The sequence below is a fragment of the Pan paniscus genome, chromosome 1 (genome assembly GCF_029289425.2).
Source record: "Pan paniscus chromosome 1, NHGRI_mPanPan1-v2.0_pri, whole genome shotgun sequence".
Classification (NCBI taxonomy): domain Eukaryota; kingdom Metazoa; phylum Chordata; class Mammalia; order Primates; family Hominidae; genus Pan; species Pan paniscus.
Window position 1 is genome coordinate 88920771 of NC_073249.2, and position 7790 is coordinate 88928560.

General features: G+C 46.9%; 1 pseudogene; it reads right to left on the minus strand.

Moving 5' to 3' along the window:
• Positions 1-3105: 3105 nt before the first annotated feature.
• Positions 3106-7484, minus strand: LOC100976415 (probable ATP-dependent RNA helicase DDX56; annotated as a pseudogene).
• Between the last annotated feature and the right edge of the window lie 306 nt (positions 7485-7790).

The window sequence follows — 7790 nt, forward strand, 5'->3', positions numbered from 1 at the left end:
CATTTAAAGGCAATGTGTGGAGGGAAATGTATAGCACTAAATGCCCACAAAAGAAAGCAGGAAAGATCTAAAATTGACACCCTAACATCACAATTAAAAGAACTAGAGAAGCAAGAGCAAACAAATTCAAAAGCTAGCAGAAGGCAATAAATAACTAAGCTCAGAGCAGAACTGAAGTAGATGGAGACACAAAAAACCCTTGAAAACATCAATGAATCCAGGAGCTGGTTTTTTGAAAAGATCAACAAAACTGATAGACCACTAGCAAGACTAATAAAGAAGAAAAGAGAGAAGAATCAAATAGATGCAATAAAACATGATAAAGGGGATATCACCACTGATCCCACAGAAATACAAACTACCATCAGAGAATACTATAAACACCTCTATGCAAATAAACTAGAAAATCTAGAAGAAATGGATAAATTTCTGGACACATACACCCTCCCAAGACTAAACCAGGAAGAAGTTGAATCTCTGAATAGACCAATAACAGGCTCTGAAATTGAGACAATAATTAATAGCCTACCAACCAAAAAAAGTCCAGGACCAGGCAAATTCACAGCTGAATTCTACCAGAGGTACAAAGAGGAGCTGGTACCATTCCTTCTGAAACTATTCCAATAAATGAAAAGCAGGGAATCCTCCCTAACTCATTTTATGAGGCCAGGATCATCCTGATACCAAAGCCTGGCAGAGACACAACAAAAAAAGAGAATTTTAGACCAATATCCCTGATGAACATTGATGCAGAAATCCTCACTAAAATACTGGCAAACCGAATCCAGCAGCACATCAAAAACCTTATCCATCAAGATTAAGTTGGCATTATCCCTGGGATGCAAGGCTGGTTCAACATGCATGAATCAATAAACGAAATCCATCACAAAAACAGAACCAAAGACAAAAACCACATGATTATCTCAATAGATGCAGAAAAGGCCTTTGACAAAATTCAACAGCCTTCATGCTAAAAACTCTCAATCAACTAGGTATTGATGGGACATATCTCAAAATAGTAAGAGCTACTTATGACAAACCCACAGCCAATATCATACTGAATGGGCAAAAACTGGAAGCATTCCCTTTGAAAACTGGCACAAGACAGGGATGCCCTCTCTCACCACTCCTATTCAACATAGTGTTGGAAGTTCTGGGCAGGGCAATCAGGCAGGAGAAAGAAATAAAAGGTATTCAATTAGGAAAAGAGGAAGTCAAATTGTCCCTGTTTACAGATGACATGATTGTATACTTAGAAAACCCCATCATCTCAGCCCAAAATCTCCTTAAGCTGATAAGCAACTTCAGCAAAGTCTCAGGATACAACATCAATGTGCAAAAATCACAAGCATTCCTATACACCAATAACAGATAAACAGAGAGCCAAATTATGAGTGAACTCCCATTCACAATTGCTACAAAGAGAATAAAATACCTAGGAGTCCAACTTATAAGGGATGTGAAGGACCTCTTCAAGGGGAACTACAAACCACTGCTCAATGAAATAAAAGAGGACACAAACAAATGGAAGAACATTCCATGCTCATGGATAGGAAGAATCAATATCGTGAACATGGCCATACTGCCCAAGGTTATTTATAGATTCAATGCCATCCCCATCAAGCTACCAAAGACTTTCTTCACAGAATTAGAAAAACTACTTTAAAGTTCATATGGAACCAAAAAAAAGCCCGCATTGCCAAGACAATCCTAAACAAAAAGAACAAAGCTGGAGGTATCACACTACCTGACTTCAAACTATACTACAAGGCTACAGTAACCAAAACAGCAAGGTACTTGTACCAAAACAGAGATATAGACCAATGGAACAGAACAGAGCCCTCAGAAATAACATCACACATCTACAACCATCTGATCTTTGACAAACCTGACAAAAATAACAAATGGGGAAAGGATTCCCTGTTTAATAAATGGTGCTGGCCACTTGTAGATGGCCATTTCTACATATGGCTAACCATATGTAGAAAGCTGAAACTGGATCCCTTCCTGACACCTTGTACAAAAATTAATTTAAGATGGATTAAAGACTTAAATGTTAGACCTAAAACCATAAAAGCCCTAGAAGAAAACCTAGGCAATACCGTTCAGGACATAGGCATGAGCAAGGACTTAATGACTAAAACACCAAAAGCAATGGCAACAAAAGCCAAAATTGACAAATGGGATCCAATTAAACTAAAGAGCTTCTGCACAGGAAAAGAAACTACCATCAGAGTGAACAGGCAACCTACAGAATGGGAGAAAATTTTTGCAAGCTACCCATCTGACAAAGGGCTAATATCCAGAATCTACAAAGAACTTAAACAAATTTACAAGAAAAAATCAAACAACCCCATCAAAAAGTGGGCAAAGGATATGAACAGACACTTCTCAAAAGAAGACATTTATGCAGCCAACAGACACATGAAAAAATGCTCATCATCACTGGTCATCAGAGAAATGCAAATGAAAACCACAGTGAGATACCACCTCACACCTGTTAGAATGGCTATCATTAAAAAGTCAAGAAAGAACAGGTGCTGCAGAGGATGTGGAGAAATAGGAACACTTTTACACTGTTGGTGGGACTGTAAACTAGTTCAAACATTGTGGAAGACAGTGTGGCAATTCCTCAAGGATCTAGAACTAGAAATACCATTTGACCCAGCGATCCCATTACTTGATATATACCCAAAGGATTGTAAATCATGCTACTATAAAGACACATGCACACATATGTTTACTGTGGCACTATTCACAATAGCAAAGACTTGGAACCAACCCAAATGTCCACCAATGATAAACTGGATTAAGAAAATGTGGCATGTATACACCATGGAATACTATGCAGCCATACAAAAGGATGAGTTCATGTCTTTTGTAGGGACACGGATGAAGCTAGAAACCATCATTCTGAGCAAACTATCACAAGGACAGAAAACTAAACACCACATGTTCTCACTCATAGGTGGGAACTGAACAATGAGATCACTTGGACACAGGGTTGGGAACATCACACACCAGGGCCTGTCATGGGCTGGGGGGAGGGGGGAGGGATAGCATTAGGAGAGACACCTAATGTAAATGATGAGTTAATGGGTGCAGCAAACCAACATGGCACATGTATACATATGTAACAAACCTGCATGTTGTGCACATGTACCCTAGAACTTAAAGTATAATATAAAAAAATACTAAATATTTAAAAGCTTTTAAGCTGGATGCAGTGGCTCATGCCTGTAATCCTAGCACTTTTTTTCTTTTGTTTTTTTGGGGCAGGGGGCAGCTAAAATTTTTATAATGTTGTCAAGGGGCAAGATACCAGCCTAGCAGTGCCAAGGAGCTGAAGGGCCCAGCTCGCTGTTCAGGCTGTATAGCGAGCACCAGAGCCTCAGCCTCGCCTGTCCGTGCAGGGTGGAAGCCTTCTCCACCATGTGCTCAGCTCCAGAGAGGCCCAAACAGCCTCAGGAGGACTTTGCTGCAGGTCTGAATTTGTTTCCTTTGTGCTTGAAACTGTGCAGTGGGTTCTGGGACTTTGCTCTCTTGGCTTTCCTATGAGAGGAAGACAGCTTCTTCCGCCTCTTGTGAGGGTGCACCAGGCCATGGAGAGCAGTAGGAACCAGGTAGTCAGGAACATGGCCCAGGTGGGGCTTCACCACTGCGGGGTGCAATGGCAGGTCATGCTGCAGCACCTGGAGGTCCCTAGGGTTGTCTTCAAAGTACATCTTGAGCTTCTTAGAGTGCAGAAGCTCCTCCTCGATCTCCTTCAATCTCACCTCTCGAATGGCCTGTTTAGCCACTGAGCACATGGCATCCCTGCAGCGATAGCGGAAGCCCTCAATCTTCTCCATCCGGAACTGGTAGGGGAGCAGGATGGGGCCCTTGTTCTCTTCACTGAGAAGGTCCTCAATCTTGCCCAAGTGGGACTGTTCCCTGGGCAACACAAATGTTAAGACTATGCCTGGGTTGTAGTGCGCTGTCCTGCCGGTTTGATGGATGTAGGCCTCGGGGGTGGGGGGAAGATCAAAGTTGAGCACAGCAGACACATAGTGGAAGTCTATGCCCCGGGCCACACCTGCCTCCATATTAGAGGCCTTGTCCCCTTTGGCCCCTTGCCCTGATGCTTGCCCTTGACTGGGGCCCCCAGGACTTCAGCATCAGTTGCTATGACACAGTCCTAGAAGCCTTGGTTGAACTGTGAGATGATGTGGCACCTGGAGAGCAGGGGAAGTTCTCCATTGAGCACACAGGTGGGGATGCTGAACTGCTCCAGAAACAGGTGTAGCCAGTAACTCCACTCCAGAGTGTTGACAAACAGCAGAGACTTACTCCGAATCAATGACAGCTTGAGCAGGGCATACAGCTTGAGCAGGGCATACAGCAGCAGGAATTTTTCTTCCTCAGTCTCACAGACCACCTGAAACTGCTGTAACTGGTCTGGCCCAGGCAGCTGGGACTCCTGTAGCTTAAGGGCAACCAGGTTATGTAATACCAGCTCTTTGAGTGCTTGTACATCCTCTTTAAAACTATCCGACATGGCCGGGTGCTGTGGCTCATGCCTGTAATCCAAGCACTTTGGGAGGCAGAGGCTGGTGGATCACGAGGTCAGGAGATTGAGACCATCCTGGCCAACGTGGTGAAACCCCGTCTCTACTAAAAATATAAAAATTCGCTGGGCATGGTGGTGCGTGCCTGTAATCCCAGCTACTAGGGAGGCTGAGGCAGGAGAATTGCTTGAACCCGGGAGGCGGAGATTGCAGTGAGCCGAGATCATGCCACTGCGCTCCAACCTGGGTGACAGAGTGAGACTCTGTCTTAAAAAAGAAGAAGAGTCCTCTCCCTCTCCCTCTCCCTGTCCCTCTCCCCACGGTCTCCCTCTCCCTCTCTTTCCATGGTCTCCCTCTGATGCCGAGCCGAAGCTGGACTGTACTGCTGCCATCTCGGCTCACAGCAACCTCCCTGCCTGATTCTCCTGCCTCAGCCTGCCAAGTGCCTGCGATTGCAGGCGCGCGCCGCCATGCCTGACTGGTTTTCGTATTTTTTTGGTGGAGACGGGGTTTCGCTGTGTTGGCCGGGCTGGTCTCCAGCTCCTAACCGCGAGTGATCTGCCAGCCTCGGCCTCCCGAGGTGCCGGGATTGCAGATGGAGTCTCGCTCACTCAGTGCTCAATGTTGCCCAGGCTGGAGGGCAGTGGCGTGATCTCGGCTCGCTACAACCTCCACCTCCCAGCCGCCTGCCTTGGCCTCCCAAAGTGCCGAGATTACAGCCTCTGCCCGGCCGCCACCCCATCTGGGAAGTGAGGAGCGTCTCTGCCTGGCCGCCCATCGTCTGGGATGTGAGGAGCCCCTCTGCCCGGCTGCCCAGTCTGGGAAGTGAGGAGCGCCTCTTCCCAGCCGCCATCCCGTCTAAGAAGTGAGGAGCGTCTCTGCCCGGCCGCCCCGTCTGAGAAGTGAGGAGCCCCTCTGCCCAGCAGCCGCCCCATCTGAGAAGTGAGGAGCCCCTCCACCCGGCAGCCACCCCGTCTGAGAAGTGAGGAGCCCCTCCGCCCGGCAGCCGCCCCGTCTGAGAAGTGAGGAGCCTGTCCGCCCGGCATCCACCCCATCTGGGAAGTGAGGAGCGTCTCCACCTGGCAGCCACCCTGTCTGGGAGGGAGGTGGGGGGCAGCCCCCACCCGGCCAGCCTCCCCGGCCGGGAGGGAGGTGGGGGTCAGCACCCGCCCGGCCAGCCGCCCCGTCCGGGAGGGAGGTGGGGGGCCAGACCCCGCCTGGCCAGCCGCCCCCTCTGAGAGGGAGGTGGGGGGCGCCTCCACCCGGCCGCCCCTTCTGGGAAGTGAGGAGCCCCTCTGCCTGGCCACCACCCCGTCTGGGAGGTGTACCCAACAGCTCATTGAGAACGGGCCATGATGACGATGGCGGTTTTGTGGAATAGAAAAGGGGGAAAGGTGGGGAAAAGATAGAGAAATCAGATTGTTGCTGTGTCTGTGTAGAAAGAAGTAGACATGGGAGACTTCATTTTGTTGTGTACTAAGAAAAATTCTTCTGCCTTGGGATGCCGTTGATCTATGACCTTTCCCCCAACCCTGTGCTCTCTGAAATATGTGCTGTGTCCACTCAGGGTTAAATGGATTAAGGGCGGTGCAAGATGTGCTTTGTTAAACAGATGCTTGAAGGCAGCATGCTCCTTAAGAGTCATCACCACTCCCTAATCTCAAGTACCCAGGGACACAAACACTGCGGAAGGCCGCAGGGTCCTCTGCCTAGGAAAGCCAGAGACCTTTGTTCACTTGTTTACCTGCTGACCTTCCCTCCACTATTGTCCTATGACCCTGCCAAATCCCCCTCTCCGAGAAACACCCAAGAATGATCAATAATAAAAAAAAATAATAAAAAAGAAGAAGAAGAAGAAGAAGAAAAGAGGAAGAGGAAGAAGAAGGAACTAAAAAACAGTAGCTGACACGAGAAAAGCCTGGTAAATCTGGGGCACGTGACAGAGGAGACTCTTGAGTTCTTCCTCAATGCCAAGGAAAAAAGATCAGCCTTGTCCACCACCAGAAGCTCCAGGGAGTCATGGAGTTTCAAGCTGTCTTGCTGCAAGTGGCTTAATATGCGAGATGGGGTCCCCACTACCACATCTGGCTTCTCCATCAGCACAGCTCTCTGAAAGGCTGAGTCTTCAGCAGCTGAGGCATTGGCCACTCGGACATCCCGAGCACAGTAGGTAGCTAGCCACTGAATCATGGACTGTGCCTGCTGTGCCAGCTCTTTGGTAGGAGCAAGAACAAGGCCTCTCACTGCATGTTCTACTACTGGACCTGTCGCCGTCCTGTGGAGCAACAGCTGCAGCATCAGAATAGCATAAGCAGCTGTCTTCCTGGAGCCCCTGCCAGCCTGAGCCAGGAGGTCCTTCCCCTCTAGGGCCAACGGGATAGCCTTTTCCTGGATCAACGTAGGTCACGAGCAGCCCAAGTTGTTGACAGCCTGCAGGAGCCAGGGATCGAGGCCCTATGTGTTCGAAGCTCAGTGCTTCTGAGTCTGCCATGGCGCTGCTCTGTAGCGACAGCACATACGTGCTGCAGGAAGAATCATTTTTTTTGTTTTGTTTTGTTTTGATATGGAGTCTCACTCTATTGTCCGGGCTAGAGTGCAGTGGTGCCATCTTGTCTCACTGCAATCTCTGCCTCCTGGGTTCAAGCGATCCTCCTGCTTCAGCCTCCCGTGTAGCTGGGATTATAGGTGCCTGCCACCACGCTCGACTAGTTTTTGTATTTTTAGTAGATACAGGGTTTTGCTATGTTGGCCAGACTGGTCTTGAACTCCTGACCTTAAGTTATCCCCCAGCCTCGGCCTCCCAAAGTGCTGGGATTATAGGTGTTAGCCCCTGTGCCTGGCCAATCCTAGCACTTTGGGAGGCTGAGGCAGGTGGATTGCTTGAGTCCAGGAAGTTCAAGACCAGCACCAGCGACGTGGCAAAATCCAGTCTCTACAAAAAAAAAAAAAAAATACATATATATATAGCATATATATACAATATATATGTACATATATAAATATATATAATATATATAAATATTATATATATAAATGTATATAAAAATATATATAATATATAAATATTATATATATTATATAAATGTATATATAAACATATAATAATGTAAATATATATTTATATTATTATATATTATATTATATATAAATATAGTATCTATAAATATACATATATAAATACATATATATAATATATATATATAAATGCAGCTCTTGTTTTGATCACCTTCTTTGAGGGGAGGA